Source organism: Bos indicus x Bos taurus, chromosome 7, assembly GCF_003369695.1.
Source record: "Bos indicus x Bos taurus breed Angus x Brahman F1 hybrid chromosome 7, Bos_hybrid_MaternalHap_v2.0, whole genome shotgun sequence".
Taxonomy (NCBI): Eukaryota; Metazoa; Chordata; class Mammalia; order Artiodactyla; family Bovidae; genus Bos; species Bos indicus x Bos taurus.
In genome coordinates, this window is record NC_040082.1 from 36,014,889 (window position 1) to 36,040,920 (window position 26,032).

Sequence of the window (26,032 nt, forward strand, 5' to 3'; positions counted from 1 at the left end):
TAAAAAATGAAGTTCAGTTAAAGTGCATTAAGGTAGGCATAATTAATTATTGATAAATTCAATGTAGATGATTACTTGGTCTTCTGAATAATTAAGGACATGCTTCAGGGCATGCAGTTTTTTTTTAATGCTAAGACTAATCCTATAGTCCTGTGGTATTGTTCTTGGTGTTTCTCCATCATCAATATAATAATTACCTTGTGGTGATAAAAAAACCTGCATAACATACTGATACTTCCTAGCTTAAAGAAGTTTTAGAGGTTGAATTTTTTTTTCAGGCCATATAACAATTTAGAGAAATCTGGGGAATTGGAAAAATATTTGAAATTTTAGTGAGAAGATTCTCAAAGGTAGAAGACCTATTATTTTCAATGGGGAATTGCTCAGAATGAGAAATGAAACATGATTCCCCACCACACCACACCCCAGAATAGCTGGAATGACTTTCTTTTAGTTCAGTTCAGTTACTCAGTCCTGTCTGACGCTTTGTGACTCTTTGCTACATGGACTGTAGCACACCAGGCTTCTCTGTTCTTCACCAGCTCCCAGAGTTTGCTCAAACTCATGTCCATCAAGTCAGTGATGCCATCCAGCCATCTCATCCTCTGTCATCCCCTTCTCCTCCTGCCTTCAATCTTTCCCAGCATCAGGGTCTTTTCCAGTGAGTCGTTTCTTCACATCAGGTGGCCAAAGTATTTGAACTTCAGCTTCAGCATCAGTCCTTCCAATGTATATTCAGGACTGATTTCCTTTAGGATTGACCAGTTTGATTCCCTTGTGGTCCAAGGGACTCTTCTCCAACACCACAGTTGAAAAGCATCAATTTTTTGGCTCTTAGCTTTCTTTATGGTCCAACTCTCACATCCATACCTGACTACTGGAAAAACTATAACTTTGACTAGACGGACCTTTGTCAGCCAAGTAATGTCTCTGCTTTTTAATATGCTGTCTAGGTTGGTCATAGCTTTTCTTCCAGGGAGCAAGCGTCTTTTAATTTCATGACTGTAGTCACCATTCACAGTGATTTTGGAGCCCAAAAAATAGTCTGTCACTGTTTCCATTGTTTTCCCGTCGATTTGCCATGAAGTTATGAGACCAGATGCCATGATCTTTGTTTTTTGAATGTTGAGTTGTTTTTTTTTTTTTTTGCCGGGGTGGGGTGGGGGTGTTTAAAAATTGTTTTATTTTGGAAAAGTGAGTCTTACTAAAGGGCAGCTGAAAAATGCAGAGATCTCTGCAACAATTACTGTTTTGTTTTTTTCTGAAAGTGAGTGATATCCGAGGCATCACAGCAGTAGATGGACACGCTCGGGGCACCTCCAAGTTATTTTTGGGAAATAGAGCAACAAAACACAACGCTAAAATTTCCGATTGAAGAATTCTTCTAACAATTTAACATTAGCTTTTTGCTTATCTTCTGGATTACCACCCTCTGTTTCCCCCTTTAGTGGAAAAGCCTGACTTACTATACTGCCAAAAAATGACTTCACTACAGGAAACACCTTAGAACATAGTTTTGAATTACACTATCTAACTGCAAACTTGGGGATGGAATGAGGCAAATACCCACAAAAAAGGAAGCAAAAACCTGTCAAGAAATGCCTCAAATGAGGACAAAGATTGGTCAGAAAGTACCTGGACCGAGAAGTCCAGGAGATCAAACATTAAACGCAACTCTGGACCCAAGTTAGGTTGTGTTAATACATGGGATAACCAGATAGTTTGCACTTCTATGGCTAAGCCCATTTCTCTGTTTATACAGACAGAGCTAGCACTGCTCTGTTAACAGCTCCCAATAAACTGCTTTGTCCGTTAAGATCTATTTGCCACACGAGGCTGAAACCACTAAACGGAGTTTTTGCGCTAAGGCTACAAACACTGCGTCTATGCAAGGATAGGAAGCTTGTCACACACTCACACTCACACGTCCCAAGTCCATCAGCCTTGGGGAGTCAGCTTCCAACTCTGCATTATTTTCTTCCACTCTCATCTTTTTATATGTGTTCGCTCACAATTTTCCTATCACGCTAAAGATGGTAAAAATCTCAAATACATTCACACCTGGTTCTGGTTACCCAGTAGTATTACTTGTGTGCAATAAAACGAGAGACCGAAACTACAGGATGAGTACACAGGGCAGGGATGACAGGCCAGGGACCAGATGGAACACATAGGTGTAAAGCAGATTTTACCAGAAACCAAGTACCCACTGCTCAAGTCTAGAGCAGAAGGCTGCTACTTGTTACAGTTCAGATTCTTCTCCCATCACCCCGATTCCTGGATCCCCCAATTCAGAAGACCGGGTAAATGCCATCGAGTGTGTTCCAGGGCAGCCCATTGAATTTCTTGACTCAGCCTCACCCATGTTCATTTCAGCAGTCAGTCCAACTGATGACTCGTGGAAGCAGCAAGGGCTGACTTCACAGTTAGGTCTGTAGCAGTTGCTTCTTCCTGTTTCAGTGGCTTGCTATGTTCATATCTGTGGCGGTCTCTGTAAATAGAGTACCCTCACTGAAAATACTTGCACACTACACCATATGGACTGTCAGAGAGGCCATGTGAATAGTGACAGTTATCTCCTTCCTTCCAAAGCGTATGCGTGAAATACCTCTTAGTGTCCTTCCTCTCCATAGAGTCCAAACTCTATCTGCTTGCTGATGACAGGCCGATAAACTGAGAGATGAGGTTTAGAGGCCAGGAACAGGAAAGTATCACCAGTGGACCTAGGTAACAGCAGGCTAGGTCTCTGAAACATCATCCTCTAATGTTGAGTTTAAAGTCAGCTTTTTCACTCTTGTCTTTCACTTTTATCAAGAGGCTCTTTAGTTACTCTTTACTTTCTGCCATAAGGGTGTTGTCATCTACATATCTGAGGTTATTGACAGTTCTTCTGGCAATCTTGATTCCAGCTTGTGCTTCATCCTGCCCTGCATTTCGCATGATGTACTCTGCATATATGTTATATAAGCAGGGTGACAATATACAGCCTGACAAAACGTGGTCCACTGGAGAAGGGCATGGCAAACCACTTCAGAATTCTTGCCTTGAGAACCCCGTGAACAATATGATTTTCTTGAGCAGACATGAAAAATAAATGAATGTCTTTGTCTCTGAATTATAATTCTCTTAACCTGACTGTTGTGTCAGAGTTAATGTTGTGTAATCCACACAGACATTCTTCCCATGGGATCCAAAGAAACCTTTATTTAAAGATTTAGGGATTTTCAAATATGGCTGTAATTGGAAAAGCCATCGCCCTGGCTCTTGGGAGAAAAACAGACCCAGGACACAGGTTTGAATATCAGGTAGAAATTTAATTGAGATCTGAAATGTTCATCTGAGCAAGCTTTGTGAGGAAAGTTTTTTAAGAATCTGGATTTTCAGTGTGGTTGTCTCTAAATGTATTTGTCAGTAATAAGACCTTGAGTGGTAAGATGACTGCATGATAATTTATCCTTTACTCATTCAGAAATTCAGAGCCAGTGGTAATTTGAATTTACTTCAATTTAGAAAATGCTATCTTATGAAGATTACTGGGGGGATAATGTTTCATCTTAGAGAACAATTTTGTTCAGGATCTTAAAACTATATTGGCACACATTTACCTACTGAAAATTAATAGAATAAATTTAATATTTTTAATATTTCTTCACCCAGGAAGTAATAAGATCTCTATTAGGGAGTTCTTGTCTATCCTACTTTGGAGTAAGCACAAATAATAAAACTGTAATTATTTAAAAATATTCTACATATGGGTATTTAAAAATCAGAACTTTAAAAAACTACTTGAGAAATGGAATTTCATCATACTATTCATAGAAATATTTATTTTTTATGAAGCAAGTTTAGCAACTTTATTCAGTTATTCCTAGCATTTGGAAGAATTATCTTTTTCTTGATTATTTCTTGAATAAATATTTAGCTGTGAGTCCCTGTTAAAACTGCTGGGCAATAAGTCTCTGTCCTCCTTTAAGTATTTCAAGATTTTACTTTCATGTAAAATTCTGTGATTTCTGAAACATTCAACTTTTTTTGCTTGATGGTGATATTGGATTCCATGTTCCATGTGCCTGAATAAAAGACCTGATGAGAATCTGAAATCTGACAGGCTTAGTATATGCTTCATGGGGTTTCCCAGGTAACCCAATGGTAAACAATCTGCCTGCCAAATAGGAGACTCAGATTTCATCCTTGGGTTGGGCAGATCCCCTGGATAAGGAAATGGCAACCCACTCCAGTATTTTTGCTTGGAGAATCCCGTGGACTGGTGGCCTACAGTCCCATGAGGTTGGAAAAGAAATATACTTCGTACCACTCCTCTGTTTGAAATTAGCTAAGTTGTGAAGAGTAAGATAAACTATGCTCCTGATTTGTAAAAAAAAAGACAAAAAAAACACTGAGACTATAGGTGAGATATGCAGAATTAATTTAAATTTCAGTTCAAGGTATACTTTATATATTTTGCCAATGAATTTCCAAGATTTTAAAATAAAACTTAAAGTAATGATATTTTTGATAGTGTATTTTATAATTTGAAAGAAAGTGCTACCCTCTGCCCTCCCCCACGCCCCTAAAAAATAAAAGGGAGGTTGATACTTTGGCTAAAAATGTTTATTTAAGTTCTACAAGACATGCATCTTGGATGTTTAATGTAAGGTTCAGGTGATTTTGAAATCTTAGGGTTCAGAATCAATGCTTCTAAACCTAATTCTGATAAAAAGTAGAAATCATTCTCCCTCACCTATGCAGACATTGCTAGTCAATTATGATGCTATGTACCACCTCTAGATCTCCCATAATCCTTTTGAACACAGTCCTCTGGGAAGCTACTCCAGTATTAGACTTTATACATAAGATGAAATCTGTTAGCCTGTTCCTAAAGCACACACATAGAAAGAATTTTTTTTTAACGTGTAAAAGTACAAAAATAAAGGTAACCATTGAAAAAGAAAATTACCTCAGTGAAAAGTATTATTAAAAAAGATTTAAAGATAAATTATAGGCTTGATACAATATGACTAACAACTTCCTTTGCCACAGAGAGGCTGTGAAATAGTTTGCCTACTTCTAGATTTTTCTGGGTAGAAGAGATTTTAGACATTATCTAATCTTCAGTTCAAAGGAGGAAAAAGCTGGCACAGAGATGTTAAATGAGTCTGACAAGTGTCATAAAGCCAGTTAAAAGCAATGACTCCAGTACCCAAGGGTACAGGTTGCTTGCAGTGTTCCTGTTCTGCATACCTTCTTGCAGCCTCTTTTTTCCTGCCCCCTCCCCCTTGAGCATACAACCTAGAAGGACTTGGGAAGGAAGTAGACATCAAGATAGAGCCAGAGTGGGAGTGTTGCCCAAACTCGACCAAGTCACATACAACTACATGGTTTTGTCTTACCTGTACTCTATTCGTCCTCAGACTTAGACCAGGCTCAAGACTTTTACATAGGTCACAGAGGCATTCTGTTTGTGTTAGTAATAGAAGTGTTAGTCACTCAGTTGTGTCTGACTCTTTGCAGCCCCATGGATTGTAGCCCACCAGGCTCCTTTGTCCATGGAATTCTCCAGACAAGAATACTGGAGTGGATTGCCATTCTCTTCACCAGAGGATTTTCCCAACCCAGGGATCAAACCTGGGTCTCCTGCATTGCAGGCAGATTTCTTTACCATCTGAGCTACAGGGTAATGTGATATTTTAGAAACAATTTCAAAAAATATAAAAAAAAATCAAAATATTGAGCAGCTCTAGACCTAAATTCTCAAAGGGAATGGTAAGATAGGACTGGGAACACCTTTGGTGAGATATGGGGTCTTCATTTTGCCTCAGTCCAAATGCTTTCCTCTTGTTTCTGACACTACTGAACATTTGCTATTCATGATCACACTTATATACATTTTTATCTTCTCTCTATCTCTATCAAAAGATTAATAAAAAAAACATAGACCAAGATGGCCATGTAATTTTTCTCCACTTTACTTCTTGACTATAGCTGTCTGGTCCCTGAAAGTCATTTGTGTTGACAGTACTTGGTTAGATTCTGTTATACCTATGTGACTGCAGTATGTATTAGAAATTATATTTGAAGGCATAAGACTACAAATCTTTCTTAAATTACCCATATTGAAGTAAATAAATAACAAAATTGGTTAGCCATTTCCTTTACTCCTATTATTGCTGTCAGGTACATAATTATTTTCTGTATAGCATTTGTGCACCTAAGACATGACTTAAAATAAATCTTATTTTGAAATTCAGTATATATTGTAAATTTGGCAATCTTCATAATATTGCTAAATGTCAAAAGATTGAGAAACACATGGCAAAGTCGTTTCTTAGTGGTAGATGAATTCTACAGCCCAAAGATAAGAATTGCTATTATACCTGTGATGATTGGAGATGCATTTTTTTCCAGCAGAACAGGAAATCTTTGCCTCAGTCATTTTGCCCTTTGCAGAATCACCTGACAGGGTATACTGTGGACATCAGATACTTCTTCTTTCCACAGCTGATTCCATTATTATGAACATTTTCATATGAATTCTAGACTACCTTGGCAAGTCATGGATTGATATTCTAGCTGCGGCCTAACAAAACCATAGAGAACCACTCTGGCCTTTTTATTTCCTGACTTTCATGTAACTCCGGTATTGATTTACACAGCATGTCATTTATTTCCAAAGAAATAGTCTGATTAGTTGATTTTTATATTTTAAGATCCAAAGATTATAACTTTACTTCCAAATATGAAGAAATATAATTACAAAAATGGTCAGCATCTCTCTTCATCCCTTTTTCATAAATGATAGTGTAGCTTATTTCCTTATCTAATCATCCAGCCTTCACTGTGGCACACGGCTTTTTATCTAAATTTTTCTCTGACAGATTTCTGATATGAATTTCATTAAAAAATAACAATGCTATAATTCCTTCAAAAAAGAGAATTCCAGGACTGTTTTGTACGTATGAGGATGTTAGCAATGGACATATGAATGTTCCCTCCCTCCCGTCCCCACCCCCCACCCCCCTCCCCCGTTTTGCAGCAAAGATGAAAAGATGGCACACATATTCTCATTTTCTTCCTGCTGCATTTTTTTTCCTACTCAGTGAGTGGCGGGAAAGAAAAAAAAAAACAGGAGCAATCAGGCGTTTTTCAGTATCTCTAGATTCTATTGTCAGCTTGGTGGGTGAGAGATCATTCTTATTAAGAGGCACCTTCTGAAAGTTCTCCTGTTTCCTGTGCAGGGTGAAATGCTAAGCGGCGTTCTGTAAAAGCAGACTAGGTTTGGGATTTTATATCTATTATTGCCCACTGCCTCCCTTTCTATGTGCTACTTTTCCTCTTTTTTTTTTTTCCTCTTTTGTCCTTTACTCCACATTTATTTTTATTGTTTGCAATCTAGCTATCTTCTTTGGTCCTTACAGAATATAATATCATATAATTATAATATCACAGAATATGTTATCACATAACATCACATAATTATGGGTTTGAATCTCAGCCCCTCTGGTTATAACTACTATGTGACCTATTGTAAATATTTGAGTTCCTGATTTCGAAACTGAAAATAGGACGGATAATAGTTCTTTTTTCATGCTGTTATTCACTTTAGCCTAATGCCTGGCATATAATAATTACTCAATTACATAATTATAAAAGAGCCTTTGATAGATTTCTTGGAGTTAAGAGATTGGGGAATTGCTAAATACTGAGGAAATACTTTCGCTTTTCTGAGAATTGTAGGTAAAAGGAAAGTGTAATTTCTTTAGTTTCATTTCTGAAAAGGATTTTGGTCAGTTGATATATAGTTCTCTAACTTTCTGCTCAGCCCAAATCCACTTTTAATCAAAAATCCGGTCAGCATGGTGTTTTCAGAACTAGAAGAAAATAAAATGGGATGACCCAAGGACAGGAAATAAATTCCCTAGGGGCATGCAGTTCTCTTCCCTGACTTCCTTTATTTCTGAATCTCTTGTACTTCAGAGACTTCTTTTTTTTTTTTTCCAAAAAAGAAAGGAAAAAAGACATGAATTTTACAGGAAACATTGAAAGAGATTAAAAATGAGAATAGATGAGAGGTTGGATATCAAGAACTAAATTGTCAAAAAATGAAAATAAAGAACTAAACTGTCGCAGTGATCAAGCATGAAACCTAATTAACCTGTTGTTTTGCTGATTTGTATTGCTCAGTATTTTTGCGCCAACACTTAAGAATATTTTATATGAATATTTGAATTTTTGGTTCATCTTTAAAAATCAGTTTTACCTTCCAAGACTGATATGTGTTGATTTCCAAGTTTTAAGATAAATGGTGGCACTGTCATGGGTGCTCAATAGATAGTTAAACACATTAAGGAAGGATTATCCTAAGCAAGGAATGCGGAGTAATTGCCATTGCCTTAAGTCATGCCCATGGGGTTTTAGGTTGCGCGCAGAGGATATAAGAGAGAAAGCCAATGGAATGATCTGTTTCTTTCCATACTGAAATAGCTTTGCAAAGTGACTCACGTATACTAAATCTTTAAGAAATGCATATTGGACATCCTGGGTGATTTTTTTCCCCAAAATGTTACAGGGGCACAGAATAAGCTCCTGCAGGCTATCACCTTTAACTTCCTTGCTCTTTTCTAACTGCATTCTTGTAATTTCAAATGGCAATCAGTTAGCTAGTCAAATCTAATGATATCCTCTCAACTCTTAGGCCCTCTGACTTTTTGTATTATATTATTTGATAGTTTTTTCCCTCTTATTTTTGGATTCTCGCCACTAGAATTTTGCAAATGTTTATTGAGAATTCACTTTTTGCTGGGCACTAGTATAGCCTTGAATACTTATTTACTCTTTGTGAAAACCTCATGAAAGTATTTATTCTTCCCCTTTGCAAGATGGGGAAATTTGCCCATGGTCTCTCAATTAGAACATCGGAGAAAAAGAATCTGACTCCAGGCACTGAGTCCAGAGCACACCTTCTCATCACTGTTAAAATGGTGACAAGATAATGACCAGTCTTCCTAGACCACTTCTCTGTGCCTTCTGTCAGCTTGGCTTACTGGTTCTGCTTGACCATCTGCCCTGGCTTCCCTGGTGATTCAGATGGTAAAGAATCTGCCTGCAATGTGGGAGACCTGGGATCAGTCCCTGGTTTGGGAAGATCTCCTAGAGGAGGGAATGGCAACCCCACTCCAGTATTCTTGCCTGGAGAATCCCCATGGACAGAGGGGCCCGGTGGGCTACAGTCCTTCAGGTCACAAGGAGTCAGACTAAGCACACATACAGCTCTCCTTAAGGGGCTTCCCCAATGGCTCAGCAGGTAAAAATATTTCCTTGCAATGCAGGAGCCACAGGAGATGCAGGTTCAATTCCTGGGTTGGGAAGATCCCCTGGAGAAGGAAATGGCAGCCCACTCCAGTATTCTTGCATGGGAAATCCCATGGACCAAGGAGCCTGGTGGGCTACAGTTCATGGGGTAGCAGAGTCAGATATGACTGAGCACATGAAGACCTCTCCTAAATAATGATGATGATAACAACAAAACAAAACAGTGGTTGCCCTCATTCTGTTTTATCCTTTAAAGTTAGTGTTCTTTGATCACATCCCATGAATTGCTTCCCTGATAGCTCAGTTGGTAAAGAATCCACCTGCAATGCAGAAGACCCCAGTTCAATTCCTGGGTCGGGAATATCTCCTGGAGAAAGGATAGGCTAACCACTCCAATATTCTTGGGCTTCCCTTGTAGCTCAGCTGGTAAAGAATCCACCTGCAATGTGGGAGACCTGGGTTCGATCCCTGGGTTCAGAAAATCCCCTGGAGAAGGGAAAGGCTTCCCACTCCAGTATTCTGGTCTGCAGAATTCCATGGACTGTATAGTCCATGGTGTCGCAGAAAGCTGGACATGACTGAGCAACTTTCATTTCACTTCATGAATTGTGGAACAAAGGGTTTTTCTTGGTGATTTTTTTTCAGCAATTGAGATTTTTATTTACTTCTTGCTTCAAAAGAAGTTGAGCAGAGTGTTTTTAAATATCTGAGGGGCTAGATACAGTTTTTACCCTTGATTTCTATTGATCTTTTAAACTGCAGTTGATTTATAATATTGTTTTAGTTTTCAGGTGTACAGTAAAGTGTTTCAGTTACATATATCAGGAGGTCCTTATTGTTTATGTATTTATATATATATATATATATATATATATATATATATATATATATATATATATATCTGTTAATCCAAAGCTCTTAATTTATGTCTCCCTCCACCCTTTCCTCTTTGGTAACCATAAATTTGTTTTCAGTACCTGAGTCTATCTGTTTTGTAAATTAGTTTCTATTGCTTTTTAAAATCAGATTTATAGTCATTGAATGTCATTTGTATGCTTTTAGTTTTAAAAAGTTAATTTTTTCCTTGTGGCCAAATATATGATCAAAATTTGATTAATGTTTCATGGATATTTGAAAAGAAAATATGCTTCCCCCTACAGAGTACTGTGTTTAGTTTTGGTTCCTATGAATTTTCTTTTATTCAGCTCTCTGTGTCACTTGTGATACCCAGAGATTTTGACCCGAAGTGTTTTGTTGCTATTGTCATCTGCCCATAGATAAACCACATTACATCTCTGCTGTATGTTGTACTCTTCACCCTTATAAGGATATGCTCTACTTGATGCATAATATTAACTATTATTTCAACTTTTAATATAATATAGTAACTCCTGCATATTTAGACATGTATCATGTACTATTTTGGAGGAGGCAATGGCAAGCCACTCCAGTGCTCTTGCCTGGAGAATCTCATGGACGGAGGGGCTTGGTGGGCTGCAGTCCATGGGGTCTCTACTAGTCGGACATGGCTGAGCGACTTCACTTTCACTTCTCACTTCCACCCCTTGGAGAAGGCAATGGCACCCCACTCCAGTACTTCTGCCTGGAAAATCCCATGGACAGAGGAGCCTGGTAGGCTGCAGTCCATGGGGTCGTTGAGGGTCAGACACGACTGAGCGACTTCACTTTCACTTTTCACTTTCATGCATTGGAGAAGGAAATGGCAACCCACTCCAGTGTTCTTGCCTGGAGAATCCCAGGGATGGCGGAGCCTGGTGGGCTGCCGTCTATGAGGTCCCACAGAGTCGGACACAACTGAAGCTACTTAGCAGCAGCAGCAGCGTGTATTATTTAATCCCAGAGGGAAACCTCAAATGCCTGACACATAGTTGGTACTAATATAATGTAATGTACATAAGTGGATACAAATTATTTTACTGAGTTACAGTTTCTTCAGTCTATTGATAGGCACAAGAGCAAAATTATAAAAATAAGTCACTGAATTTAGCTTTTAGAAAACATCTCTAAAATAGCCCACAGTTTGTCAATAAAAGATTGTCTAAACTTTTCAAAATCCATTACTTTGGATCAATATTTCTTCTGTTTTTTTTTTTTGTCTTCTGTTTTTACAAATAATTTTTGTTTGAAGTATAACTTATCTTCCCAAATTAATTCAACAATTTTAAGGTGTTAAAATAATTGGTCTTGGTTTATAATGAGTGTTAAAAATGTTTATTATAACAGTATTATCTCAGTGGGAGGCAAGGTCATTCTTTGTATTGAGCTTTACTTCTCTACATTTCCAATGTTTTGCTATTTAAAAAGATTTCTTCAATCTGAGTTTGCTCTTATGTGCAATGTTATTTGTCTAAACCATTAATATCACAGCACTCTATCAACTATGCCTCATTCTATAAACCTGGACTAAATTCCTTATTGCTTAGTTTGATCATGGTGTATTTGAATCTCTGCATTTTGCTATCAAATGATGAGGCAAGATTTTGAAAAAAGACTCCTTATACCTCATTTCAAATGAAAATGAAAAATTACTTGGGATGTGGTCCTTGTAAGGTTTTTTATATTTTGATATGTGCTTTTTCCCCTTATACATTTTCTTGATCTCAAATATTAACATTATTGGAAGTAAATAGATTTGATTAAATATAACTTTTTAAGTATTATAATTTTCTGATGAATTTGAACATATGTTAAAATAGAACAAAAAATCTCTCCACAAGTACTTACAATGGAACACTAGACCACCACACATATAATTACTTTTATACCTGTAGTTATTTTTAGCTTAAAATTATTCCATGCAAGCTGGGGATTTACATATCTACTTTACCAACCAGGAAGAGCAGAATAATTATATTAGACTCACTGAGGTTATGGGTGCAATTTAATAGTGAGAGGTTTAGTGGATATGAGAGTTGAGTGGGTCTTCATGGTCCTTCTACTTTAGTTTAAACATCTATCAGAGATGTCTTTTCTTCTTATTTCAAGGACTTTCTAGGTCTTACAAGACTCAGACAATTAAATGAGTTCCAGTTCATTTATACTTGTTTTCTGTCAAAGTGATATGAGTTTATATTTTGTTTTTAATAGTTGAAATATGGAGAGGTATTTTAATAGTCCTTTCAAATAATTGTGAATGTTCTTCCTTCATACTGTATCAGTTCTCAGTACAGTAAGTTCAGCTCGGTTCTCTGTGATGACCTAGATGAGTAAAATCAGGTGGAGGAAGGGAGGTCCAACGAAGAGGGGATATATGTATACATACAGCTGATTTACTTCATTGTACATCAGGCTTCCCTGGTGGCTCAGTGGTAAAGAATCTGCCTACAATGCAGGAGACTCAGGTTTGAGCCCTGTGTCAGGAAGATCCTCTGGAGAAAGAACTGGAACCTACTCCAATATTCTTGCTTGGAGAATCCCATGGCCAGAGAAGGCAGGCAGGCTACAGTCCATGGGGTCGCAGAAGAGCTGGACACAACTGGGCAACTAACACATACTCACACACCCCTGATAGATATAAAACTATAAATATACAAAAAATATTAGAATCAAAGCACCTTAACATAGCATTTAGAGTATGCACGTGTTTCTATGATTTAAAATGTATCATAAAATATAATGCAGATATTTGGAGGTAAAAATACAACTTTGCTTCTGCAATTTTGTTGTAACTTGGGCCTGGTTTTATTTGCTTAAACATGATGCCTCTGGTCAGTCTTGTTCCCTATAGCTCCATTTTTAATCTATGTACATTCATTAATGATGAACCCCAGTGTTAATGTTACAGAGACATCACCACATTCCCCGCCTTGCCGCTCTTCTGTTTGTTTTATTTTTATATTTGTGAAAGCATGTTATATCTTTAAAATTGTGCTCAGGGTGGGCTTAAGCTTGTGATCCAGTACTGACAATCCACATTTTTTTCACAAGGACCAAATTCATTTGAGAAAAGAGGGTAATCACAGTTAGGCCAAATATGATAGTTCAAATGCAATTTTAATGAAAAGGAACTGTGGCCCAGTTTCTTTTCCCCTGACTCAGGCCATGGGACTGTGGGATGAGTTTAAGATTTACAAAATCTTAACTATTCTATTTTCTTCTCTTTGTCTCTTCTGTCTCTGTCTATCTGTCTCTATGCAATATATACGTGAACGGTATCTATGGTTATCTATTTGTTGCTATATTAATATGCACATATTTATTTGTATGTATAGTAGTCATGTATGGATGTGAGAGTTGGACTATAGAGAAAGCTGAATGCTGAAGAATTGTTGGTTTTGAACTGTGGTATTGGAGAAGACTCTTGAGAGTCCCTTGGACTGCAAGGAGATCCAACCAGTCCATCCTAAAGGAGATCCGTCCTACATGTTCATTGGAAGGACTGATGTTGAAGCTGAAACTCCAATACTTTGGCCACCTGATGTGGAGAGGTGACTCATTTGAAAAGACCCTGATGCTGGGAAAGATTGAAGGTGGGAGGAGAAAGGGACGACAGAGGATGAGATGGTTGGATGGCATCACCGACTCAATGGATATGAGTTTGAGTAAACTCTGGGAGTTGGTGATGGACAGGGAGGCCTGGCTTGCTGTAGTCCATGGGGTCGCAAAGAGTCAGACATGACTGAGCGACTGAACTGAACTGATGTCTTTTATATCTTATATATCTATATATCTCTCTATATAAACTTATTTAACATAAAACATACATTATATATGTGTATGTGTTTGTGTATATATATATATATAGAGAGAGAGAGAGAGAGAGAGAAAGAGAGAGAGAGAGAAATAAAAATTCTGATTCCTTCATAGGACGGCAATTTGGTTAAGTATCCCATGAAGTGAAGTCTCAGTTTGGAATATTATAGAGTTAAACAGTGCACTTTGTCTCTAGTGATTTTATTATTGGATTCTTATTATTGGATTCTTACATCTCTGTGTTTATTCTTTTCTTTCCCTTAACATTTTAATATCTGCCTTGCTTTCATTTCATTTAGGCACATGAAGGACAGACTCATGCTTATAGCAAATGCTCAATACATATGACTCTTGTTATTATTCCTAGTCTCTTTATGTTCTGGAATGTATCTAGGACATGGAATATAAAGTTAAACTCCTCTTCTTCCTTTCACTTTTATGTTTCTTTGAGCCAGTTTCACCTCAAAATACTCTCACTTTTGTCACTTTGGGTGACAGTTGAACCAAAGATGATTTTCTCTTGGTGAAATAGAGGTAAATCATCATGTTTTATCTTTTCCACTTTTAATTTCACCCAAGTTCATAGCTGAGAGTGGAATAGTGTTTCTAGGATGATGTTCTCAGTTTGCACTCACAAAACTGAATGTTCAAACATTGATATTTGTTTCTCTTGGATTTGGAGTGATCATCTTTGCATACAGAAAACATCAAACTTGGCATTGCTTGATCTCTTACCATGGCTCACTGGCAATCGCCTGCTAGTGTTCTGTTCCATCTGTAGTCAAAAAAGGAATGAAATAAAACTAGCTGGAAGAATTAATCATCAGCAGTCCCTCTAACATTTGACTCAAAGCTGTTCAGCTGTTACCCATAGGTGGAAAAGATTTCAGGTCTAGTTTTAGTGCCTTGAAGTGACACTAATGTGCTGAGAGTCCCTCAAGGCTGACATTCACTGTTTCAGTTTTTCCTCGTAAATTTTAGAATGTTGAGTTTTAGACATGTAGCGTATATAAAGTTGTTGGATCAGAGGACAATATCACTAAAAGTATTTTAACCCATGCTTTAGAAATATGCTGAAATTTTAGATAAGCTCATGGTTTATAACAGGCTCAAATGGTAACGAATCTGCCTGCAATGCAGGAGATCTGGGTTGGATCCCTGGATTGGGAAGATCTCCCTGGAGAAGGGAATGGCTACCCACTCCAATATTCCTGTGTGGAGAATCCCATGGACAGAGGAGCCTAGTGGGTTATAGTCCTTGAAGTCACAAAGAGTCAGGCATGATTGAGTGACTTTCACTTTGGGCTTTCCTGTGGCTCAGATGGTAAAAAATCTGCCTGCAATGCAGGAGACCCACGTTTGACCCCTGGATCAGGACGATCCCCTGGAGAAGGGAATGGCAACCAGTATTCTTGCCTGGAGAATTCCATGGGCAGAGGAGTCTGGGGGCCTACAGTCCATGGGGTCTTAAAGAGTCAGACGCAACTGAGTGACTAACACTGTGATTTATAACAGATGGTATAAAAATGAATTCTAATTTGTAACAGTTTTTTATGACTAAAATCTGAATACTGGACAATATATTAAATTTAAGCAATGGATGCCTTGTTAATGTGCCATTCTAACAGAACAACCAGAAATCTATAGCTCTGTTCTCACTAAATTTGAACCATAATAGACTGTGAAAGATTGACAGCGAGTGTGCAGCTCACCTTGTTTGCCTGTTACAAGGCAGAGCTGTTTGTTGGGTGATATGCTCAGTTGGTTAACCTAGAGCCATCTTTAGATCTGTATTTCAGAAAACATAGAAAGAGCTAAGGTGTATGTAATTCTCAAAAATAAGTATGTAAAACCTACATTTTTAGCTTTATAAGAGAATTCAGCTTTACAATATTGACTTCTGGTAGAATCATTTGCACCCAGATCATCATATTGAGATTTTAAAAGCAACATGGCCCCTCATTTTAAATATATTTATATTTTAAATACAAGCCAATAGCTTGTTCCATACATTAGACATAGAAAGGCCCTTTAACAATTTATTTTGAGAAAAATATTCAAGCCAAGAGTGTCTGTGATAAAGTCCCCTTTTAAATTCAATAAAAAGACCTAAATAGCCCTTAGATGACTGACATGAGAATTATCAACCACGTTTTAATAGCAAAGGCATCATAGATTTTGGTTTGGAACATTTTCAGAGTTGTTACAGTGCTTGATGCTCACATCATTTCACATCATCTTTTTTGGAGTTAGGTTAATAATTTTATTCTGAGTAGGAAGAAATTTGCTGAGGTTCACTTATGGTGGATCAAGAAACATCTGCAATATACTGCAGCTAGATTAGTAAACTTGCAATTTAGGACTGAAAATATCGATTGCATTTTTCTCCTCTTACACTTTCTGCTTTCCTTTTTAATAGCTTCTTACTCATTATGTTTAATTTAGGCAAGGTACAGCCACTGAAGGGTGGTGTAACCACTATCTTCAGAGACAACATTCGAGGGTGAACTCATTTCTTTTTTACTGCAATTATTTATGTTTAAACAATATTTTGTCCTCCAGAAAGATTTCAAATTCATGCAAAGATAATTAGAAGTTATATGCATTCTGTTTTCTCTGTAAACTTTATCATTCAGAGATTTATACTACACCATTTTTAATTGCTTTGGGCTTTAACACAGCTTCTAAATGTAGTCAAATCACCCAGAGATGATATTTAAAAGATTTTTTAGCTTGAACTAGCAAAACATAAATGAGAAACATTACTATGTATGATTAGGAGTGTGTCTGATTAAAAGAAGGAAAACAGGGAAAAAGAAAATAAACGTAATAGAGAGAGAATTCAATGGTTGAATAAAGCCATACACACAAAAATAAAAACATGATTTGGGCTGGAAATCAGATTTAAAATAACAGCCCTACAGTAGTGGGTTTTCCTGTCTTGGCATCAATCTCATCATGTGCAGACACCCAGATTTGGAGTAGGAAATCACAACCCACTCCTGTATTCTTGCTTGGAGAATCCCCATGGACACAAGAGCCTGGTGGGCTACAGTCCATGGGGTCACAAAGAGTTGGACAAGACTGAGCTGCTAAGCAGAAGCCCAGATTAGGCAATTGTGCTGATTACTTTCAGTGTCATTTATGTGATAACAAAAGGTAACTAGTGTTGGAAGAGGTAGGTGTCCTGAAGGGTGATTTTTGCTCTTAGAGGAAAGAAAGCTGTTTAGCAAAGATATTTGTAGAGCCAAAGAGATATAGATCATTAACCATTCCATTTTTATGTGTAATTTTAATACAAAAAAGAGCTTTTATATGTATTAAATTTAAAGACAGTGGTCCTCAAAGTGGAATCTAAGAACCCCTAGGGAATTCTGAGATTCTTTCAGGGATCCACAAGCTCAAAAACATTTTTGTAATAACACTAAGACATTATAAGCTCTTTTAGTGTTTGAAATTTGCCGTAATTATACAAAAAGCAATAGTAGATAAAATTGCTGCTGCCTTAGTACAAATCAATTCAGTGGCGGCAAACTGTACTAGCAGTTGTTATATTCTTTACAAAGCACTCATGGCTTAAAAAAAAAAAAGGCTTCTGGTTCCACATATAAGTCCACACATAAGTCACAACTCATCTTAACAACAAGCAAAAAGATCAGCAAAGTAAAATATCTGCAACCCTTCTTGGATCTCTAAGACAGGGGAGAACACAGGACAAATTACTGGCCCCAAGGATGGAGAGACAGACAAATACAAAGAGTCACAGCTTACTGGAGGAGAGGCTCAAGATCAGAGATTAGAACTGGGGTAGGAAAACCTGAACTGTAACTGATGAGTTGCTAGAGGCTCAGTGTGGACCAGGGGTTCCCAGGTAGTGCTAGTGGTGAAGAACTCACCTGCCAATGCAAAAGGTGCAAGAGATGCTAGTTCAATCCCTGGTCAGGAAGGTCTCCTGGTGAAAGAAATGGAAACCCCTTCCAGTATTCTTGCCTGGGAAATTCCATGGACAGAGGAACCTGGCAGGCTACAGTCCACTGGGTCACAAAAAGTTGGACATGACTGAAGCTACTTAGCAGTATGGATCACTCTGAAAGTGTGGGAAAAAAATTCCAGGGGAACCCACATGCTTCAGGCAGGAGTGGAAAAAGAACAATTTTGAAATACACAGGGCTCTCTTAACAAGATCAAACTGACCTGGGGAAAGTGAAAGTGAAAGTTGCTCAGTTGTGTCCTACTCTTTGTGACCCCATGGACTATACAGTCCTTGGAATTCTCCAGGCCAGAATACTGGAGTGGGTAGCCTTTCCCTTCTCCAGGAGATCTTCCCAACCCAGGGATTGAACCCAGGTCTCCCACATTGCAGGTGGATTCTTTACCAGCTGAGCCATAAAGGAAGCCCATGAATACTGGAGTGGGTAGTCATTCCCTTCTCCAGGGGATTTTCCCAACCCAGGAATTGAACTGTGGTCTCTTGCATTGCAGGCAGTTACTTTACCAACTGAGCTATCAGGGAAGCTAACCCAGGGAAGGGAAAACCCAATTCCAGCCCCTCAAGCTTTTCATGATGAAGGAAAGGAAATATCAAATTCCAGCCCACTCTAGTTATCCTTTCCCACCTAACAGGAAAAAATACCTGAGTAATATATTTCAGAAGTATAGGCTCAGAAAAAGAATGAGACCTAATCATCACATCATTGATTTCTTTTCCTCCCCAGTACCCTACTGCCATATTACTAAAGGTTTATTTACAGCAGTTCCTTTTACCTGGTAGAGTATGTCCAGCCAGCAATAAAAATAATTACAAGGTATACTAAAAGACAAAACCCATGATTTAAGGAGATAGAGCAAGCATCAAAACCAGATATGGCAGGGATATTGGAATTACTAGACCAGGAATTTAAAACAGTTGTGCTTAATATGCTAAGGCCTCTAATGGATAAAGTAGGTGATACATAAGAACAGATGAAGTATAAGCAGAGAGGTGGAAATCCTAAGAAATAACCCAAAAGAAATGCTAGAGATCTAAAATATCATATTATAAAGAATGCTTTTGATGAGTTTATTCATAGACTGGGCACAGCTAAAAAAAGAATCACTGAGCTTCAGGATATATCATTAGAAACTTTGCAAACTGAAAAGCAAAGGAAGTAAATACTGAAAAAAGTAGAATAGAATATTCAAATACTGTGAGACAACTACAAATGTTTTAACATTTGTGTAATGAGAATACCAGAAAAAGAGGAAGAAATAGAAATATTTGAAGCAATAATGACTGAGAAATTTCCCAAATTAATATCTGAGATCAAACAACATATCCAGGAAGCTCAGATAACATCAAGTACATACATGCCACCCTCAAAACAAATGAACACATAGACATATCATTATCAAACTACAGAAAATCAAAGATAAATAGAAAATCCCTAAAGAAACCAGAGGAAAGACACATGACAGCAGTGATATAAGGGACAAGAGGGATAAATAGATTAATTTTGGTATTATATACCTGTGAAGTGGTATAGTGTTATTTGAAAGTGGGTGTGGACTGATGGTAAATCTATGCTGCAAACTTTAGGGGAAACATTAGACATAGGAAAAAAGTATAATTGATATGCTAAGAAAAGAGAGAAAATTAAATCATAATTGTCAATTAACAATACAAAAGGTAGGAAAAGAGTGCAAGACAAAATAAGAACAAAGAGCAAGGGCAACAAGCAGACAGTAATAACAAAGTATGGTAGGTGTTAATCCAACTATTAACGCACCAGTAGTCACTTTGAACATCAATGATCTACATGTACTAATAAAAAGATTATCCGTTGATCAAAAAATAAGACCCAACTGTATACTACCTACGAGAAACCCACAAAACTATAAATATAAGGCATATAAACATTAAAAGCAAGTATATGGAGAAGATTATAATATGCCAACACTAATTGAAACATAGTAGGAGTAACTACACAGGCACACGTTGTTCTTTTGCACCTTGCTTTATTGCACCTGACAGACATTGCATTTTTTTTGTTTGTTTGCTTTTTGTTTTTTTACAATTTGAAGTATTGTGGAAACCCTGCACTGTCAGATCATGGTTAGCAATTTTTTTTAGCAATAAAGTATTTTAAAGTAATACGAGTGAGTGAGTGAAGTCGCTCAGTTGGGTCCGACTCTTTGCAACCCCATGGGCTGTAGCCTACAAGGCTCCTCTGTCCATGAAATTTTCCAGGCAAGAGTACTGGAGTGGGTTTCCATTTCCTTCTCAAAGTAATATATGTACTTTTAGAAGTCATAATGCTATTGCATACTAATAGAGTACAGTATAGTGTAAGGATACTTTTTATACGTACTTGGAAACCAAAAAAATTCATGTAACTTACTTTATTGTGGTAGACTGTAACTGAACCCACATTATCTCCAAAATGTGCCCTTATTAATTCCAGAAAGAAAAGACTTCTAAGCAAGGAAAGTTATCAGGGATAAAGAAGGGCATTGTATAATTATAAAGGCATGTATACCTGTGGCGGATTCATTTTGATATTTGGCAAAACTAATACAATTATGTAAAGTTTAAAAATAAAATAAAATTAAAAAAAATTATAAAGGGATTAAGTCTCCAATAAAACATAGCAATCTTTAATGCAGATGCAATTAACAACAGATCATCAAGTACATGAGACCATAAGTAATCAAATTGTAAAGATATATATAGATGAGTACACTTCTGTAGTTGAAGACTTCAACACTCTTCTACCATAAATGGAAAGATTCAGCAGTCAGAAAATCAGTAAGGACATAATTGAACTTAACACCAGCAGTCAAATGGATACAAATGACATCTATACAGTACTTTGTCCAGGAACAGCAGAGTACACATACTACTCAAAATCATATGGAATATTTATCCAAATAAATGAAATTCTGTGCCATAAATCACACCTTAATAAATTTAAAAGAATAGAAACTATGAAGTATCAGGTTTCAAACTATAATGGAACTAAATTCATAATCAGTGACTGAAAGATAACTGGAAATTTTTTAAATACATGAAGATTAAACAGTTCTAAATAATACATGAATCTCAAAGAAGAAATCTCAAGAAAAGCAATATTTTTAACTAAATGAAAATGAAAACAAACCTTATCAAACTTTGTGTGATGCAGTGAAAGCAGTGCTGAGAGAAAATTTACACAATTGGATGCATATATTATAAAAGAAGAAAAATCTTGTAGAATCAATAATCTAATATTCTACCTTAGTACACTGCTGCTGCTGCTGCTGCCAAGTCACTTCAGTCGTGTCTGACTCTGTGTGACCCCATAGATGGCAACCCAGCAGGCTCCCCCGTCTCTGGGATTCTCCAGGCAAGAACACTGGAGTGGGTTGCCATTTCCTTCTCCAATGCATGAAAGTGAAAAGTGAAAAGTGAAAGTGAAGTCCCTCAGTTGTGTCCAATCCTCAGCGACGCCATGGACTGCAGCCTACCAGGCTCCTCTATCCATGGGATTTTCCAGGCAGGAGTACTGGAGTGGGGTGCCATCGCCTTCTCCGCCTTAGTACACTAGAAGAAGAATAAATCAAATCTAGAATAAGCAGATATAAGGAAATAAGTGTTTGAACAGAAATGAATAAAACTGAACACAGAACATGAATAGAGAAAATAAATAAAACCAAAAGCTTGTTTTTCAAAAAGACCAACAACATTGATTAACTTTCTGCCAGGCTAACTAAGAAAAAAAGAGAGAGATGATACCAATTACTAAAACAGAAATGAAAGTAGGAACATTTCTTCAGATCTTACGAACATTAAAAGGATATTTAAATGAATTCTATGAACAACTCTTTTCTCACATTTGGATAGCCTAGATAGAATGAATCAGTTCTTAGAAAAACATAATTTGCCAAAACTCAAAAGACAAAATAGGCAAACTAAATGTATATCTATTAAGGAAATTAAATCAATAATTAATAACCTTCCAAAATAACACTAGGCGCAGATGGGTGAGAGGGTAACAGGCAGGAAGGCCAGGGTCTCCAAATGGAGGAAATAGGCTGTAAGTGTAGACATTTTTTATCTCTCTCTTAAGCAGCAGGAGGAAACAAATTAGTGTTATATTTTTTTCCCCTTCTCTATACAAATTTAAAAAGAGGTTTGTCTTAAAATTCTGTGTTGCCATAATGATACCTGGTTCCACCTGAACTTAACATTTCTCAGATCTTGAGCCAACCAATGCATGTTTCTTATGGAAATGTTTGTCTTAAGCTATGTTAATGTACTATGCATTTACCCTAGACTGTCTTCAAGTCACTTCAGCCTAAAGGCTCAGAACAGACTTGACAAAGCAGTGTGCTATACTCATACATGTTCTCCTCAGTTCAGTTCAGTTCAGTCACTCAGTAGTATCTGAGTCTTTGCAACCCCATGAATCGCAGCATGCCAGGCCTCCCTGTCCATCACCATCTCCCGGAGTTCACTGAGACTCACGTCCATCGAGTCAGTGATGCCATCCAGCCATCTCATCCTCTGTCATCCCCTTCTCCTCCTGCCCCCAATCCCTCCCAGCATCAGAGTCTTTTCCAGTGAGTCAACTCTTTGCATGAGGTGGCCAAAGTACTGGAGTTTCAACTTTAGCATCATTCCTTCCAAAGAACACCCAGGACTGTCTATGTTAATCAAACTATATATTTGCTTGGAAATCTGCCTTTTCTTCAAGATTCATGTCAATCGTTTTATGGCCCAGGATGACTCACCTGGTGCCAAGGTTATCTCAATGCATGTTGTGGGTGATGGGCCTGGTGCCATTCGCTTGAGTTTTGAGACATTTCCTTTCTTTAATTAGCAGACTGCTAGTCTGCTATATAACATCCGGCTAAAGACTAGCAAGGGGGTTATTCTTTCTGGCCGCTTCTGATGTCTATGTCACAATCTTTCTCTATCTCTTTTATACTTTAATAAAACTTTATTACACAAAAGCTCCAAGTGATCAAGGCTCGTCACAGGCCCCAGATTGAATTCTTCTGCTCCAAAGGCCAAGAATCACAGTGTCTTTCGTGGTTCAGCAACAACCTTTCATGGGTTTATTGGTGAATTATACTAAACATTTAAGGAAAAAATGATACCAGTTCTCTACAGTATTAGAGGATGGAGCAGGTGGTATACTTCTTAACTTGTTCTTTGAGACCCATATTCAGTTCAGTTCAGTTCAGTCGCTCAGTCATGTCTGACTCTTTGCGACCCCATGAATCGCAGCATGCCAGACCTCCCTGTCCATCACCAACTCCCAGAGTTCACTCAGACTCATGTCCATCGAGTCAGTGATGCCATCCAGCCATCTCATCCTCTGTCATCCCCTTCTCCTCCTGCCCCCAATCCCTCCCAGCATCACAGTCTTTTCCAATGAGTCAACACTTTGCATGAGGTGGCCAAAGTACTGGAGTTTCAGCTTTAGCATCATTCCTTCCAAAGAAATCCCAGGGCTGATCTCCTTCAGAATGGACTGGTTGGATTTCCTTGCAGTCCAAGGGACTCACAAGAGTCTTCTCCAATACCATAATTCAAAAGCATCAATTCTTTGGTGCTCAGCCTTCTTCACAGTCCAACTCTCACATCCATACATGACCACTGGAAAAACCATAGCCTTGACTAGATGGACCTTTGTTGTCAAAATAATGTCTCTGCTTTTCAATATGCTATCTAGGTTGGTCATAACTTTTCTTCCAAGGAGTAAGTGAGATCCATATTACCTAATACCAAAACCAGGAAAGACATTACAAGAAAAGAAAATTGCAGAGCAATATCTCTCATGAACACAAGTGCAAACTATGGAAATAGTAAAAAGATCAATGACTTCCAGAGCCTGACTGTGCAGGGAAGAAGGAATTGGGAGGACACAGAAGGTATTTGTTGTTTTAGTTACTAAGTTGTGTCTGACTCTTTTGTGACACTATGGACTGTAGACCACCAGGTTCCTCTGTCCATGGGATTTTCCAGGCAAGAATACTGGAGTCGGTTTCATTCTCCTCTTCAGGGGATCTTCCCAACCCAAGGACTGAACCAGTGTCTCCTACATTGGCAGGTGAATTCTTTACCACTGAACCACATGTGGTAAACCCGAGCAACCACTGAAAACCACAATCAGAGAAAACTAACCAACTGGATCACATGGACCACAGCCTTGTCTAACGCAATGAAACTAAGAGCCATGCCGTGTAGGGCCACCCAAGATGGATGGATCATGGTTGAGAGTTCTGACAAAACGTGGCCCATGGGTGAAGGGAATGGCAAACCACTTCAGTATTTTTGCCTTGAGAACCCCACGAACAGTATGAAAAGGCAAAAAGATAAGACACTGAAAGATGAACTCTACAGGTTGGTAGGTGCCCAGTTATGCTACTGGAGATCAGTGGAGAAATAACTCCAGAAAGAATGAAGAGATGGAGCCAAAGCAAAAACAACACCTAATCGTGGATGTGACTTGTGATGGAAGTATAGTCCGATGCTGTAAAGAGCAATATTACATAGGAACCTGGAATGTTAGGTCCATGAATCAAAGCAAATTGGAAGTGGTCAAATGAGAAGGCAAGAGTGAACATGACATTTTAGGAATCAGCAAACTAAAATGGACTAGAATGGGTGAATTTAACTCAGATGACCATTGCATCTACTACTGTGGGCAAGAATTCCTTAGCCATCGTAGTCAACAAAAGAGTTCGAAATGCAGTACTTGGATGCAATTACAAAAATGACAGGCAAACCATTCTTATCACAGTAATCCAAGACTATGCCCTGAATGGTTCTATGAAGACCTACAAGACCTTCTAGAACTAACACCCAGAAAAGATGCCCTTTTCATTATAGGGGACTGGAATGCAAAAGTAGGAAGTCAAGGGTAACAGGCAAATTTGGCCTTGGAGTACAGAAAGAAGCAGGGCAAAGGCTAGTAGAGTTTTGCCAAGAGAATGCACTGGTCATAGCAAACACCCTCTTCCAAAAACACAAGAGAAGACTCGGTATACACATGGACATCACCAGATGGTCAACACTGAAATCAGATTGATTATATTCTTTGCAGCCAAAGATGGAGAAGCTCTAGACAGTCAGCAAAACAAGATGGGAGCTGACTGTTGCTCATATCATGAATTCCTTAGTGCCAAATTTAGACTTAAATTGAAGAAAGTAAGGAAAACCACTAGACCATTCAGGTATGACCTAAATCAAATCCCTTATGGTTATACAGTGGAAGTGAAAAATAGATTCAAGGGATTAGATCTGATAGAGTGCCTGAAGAACTATGGACAGAGGTTCATGACATTGTACAGGAGACAGGGAACAAGACAGTCCTCAAGGAAAAAAATGCAAAAAAGGCAAAACGGTTGTCTGAGGAAGCCTTACAAATAGTTGTGAAAAGAAGAGAAGTGAAAGGCAAAGGAGAAAAGGAAAGATATAGCCATTTGAATGCAGAGTTCCAAAGAATAGCAAGGAGAGAAAAGAAAGCCTTCCTCAGTGATCAATGCAAAGAAAGGAAAACAATAGAATGGGAAAGACTAGAGGTCTCTTCAAGAAAATTAGAGACACCAAAGAATATTTCATTCAAAGATGGACACAATAAAAGACAGAAATTGTACGGACCTAACAGAAGCAGAAGATATTAAGAAGAGATGGCAAAAATACACAGAAAAACTATACAAAAAAGATTTTCATGACCCACATAACCACGATGGTGTAATCACTCACCTAGAGCAAAATACCCTGGAATGCAGAGTCCAGCCGACCTTAGGAAGCATCACCATGAACAAAGCTAGTGGAGATGATGGAATTCCAGCTGAGCTATTTCAAATCCTAAAAGATAATGCTGTGCAAGTGCTGCACTCAATATGCCAGCAAATTTGGAAAAGTCTGCAGTGGCCACAGGACTGGAAAATGTCAGTTTTCATGTTAATCCTAAAGAAAGGCAATGCCAATGAATGCTCAAACTACTGCACAATTACACTCAACTCACATGCTAGCAAAGTA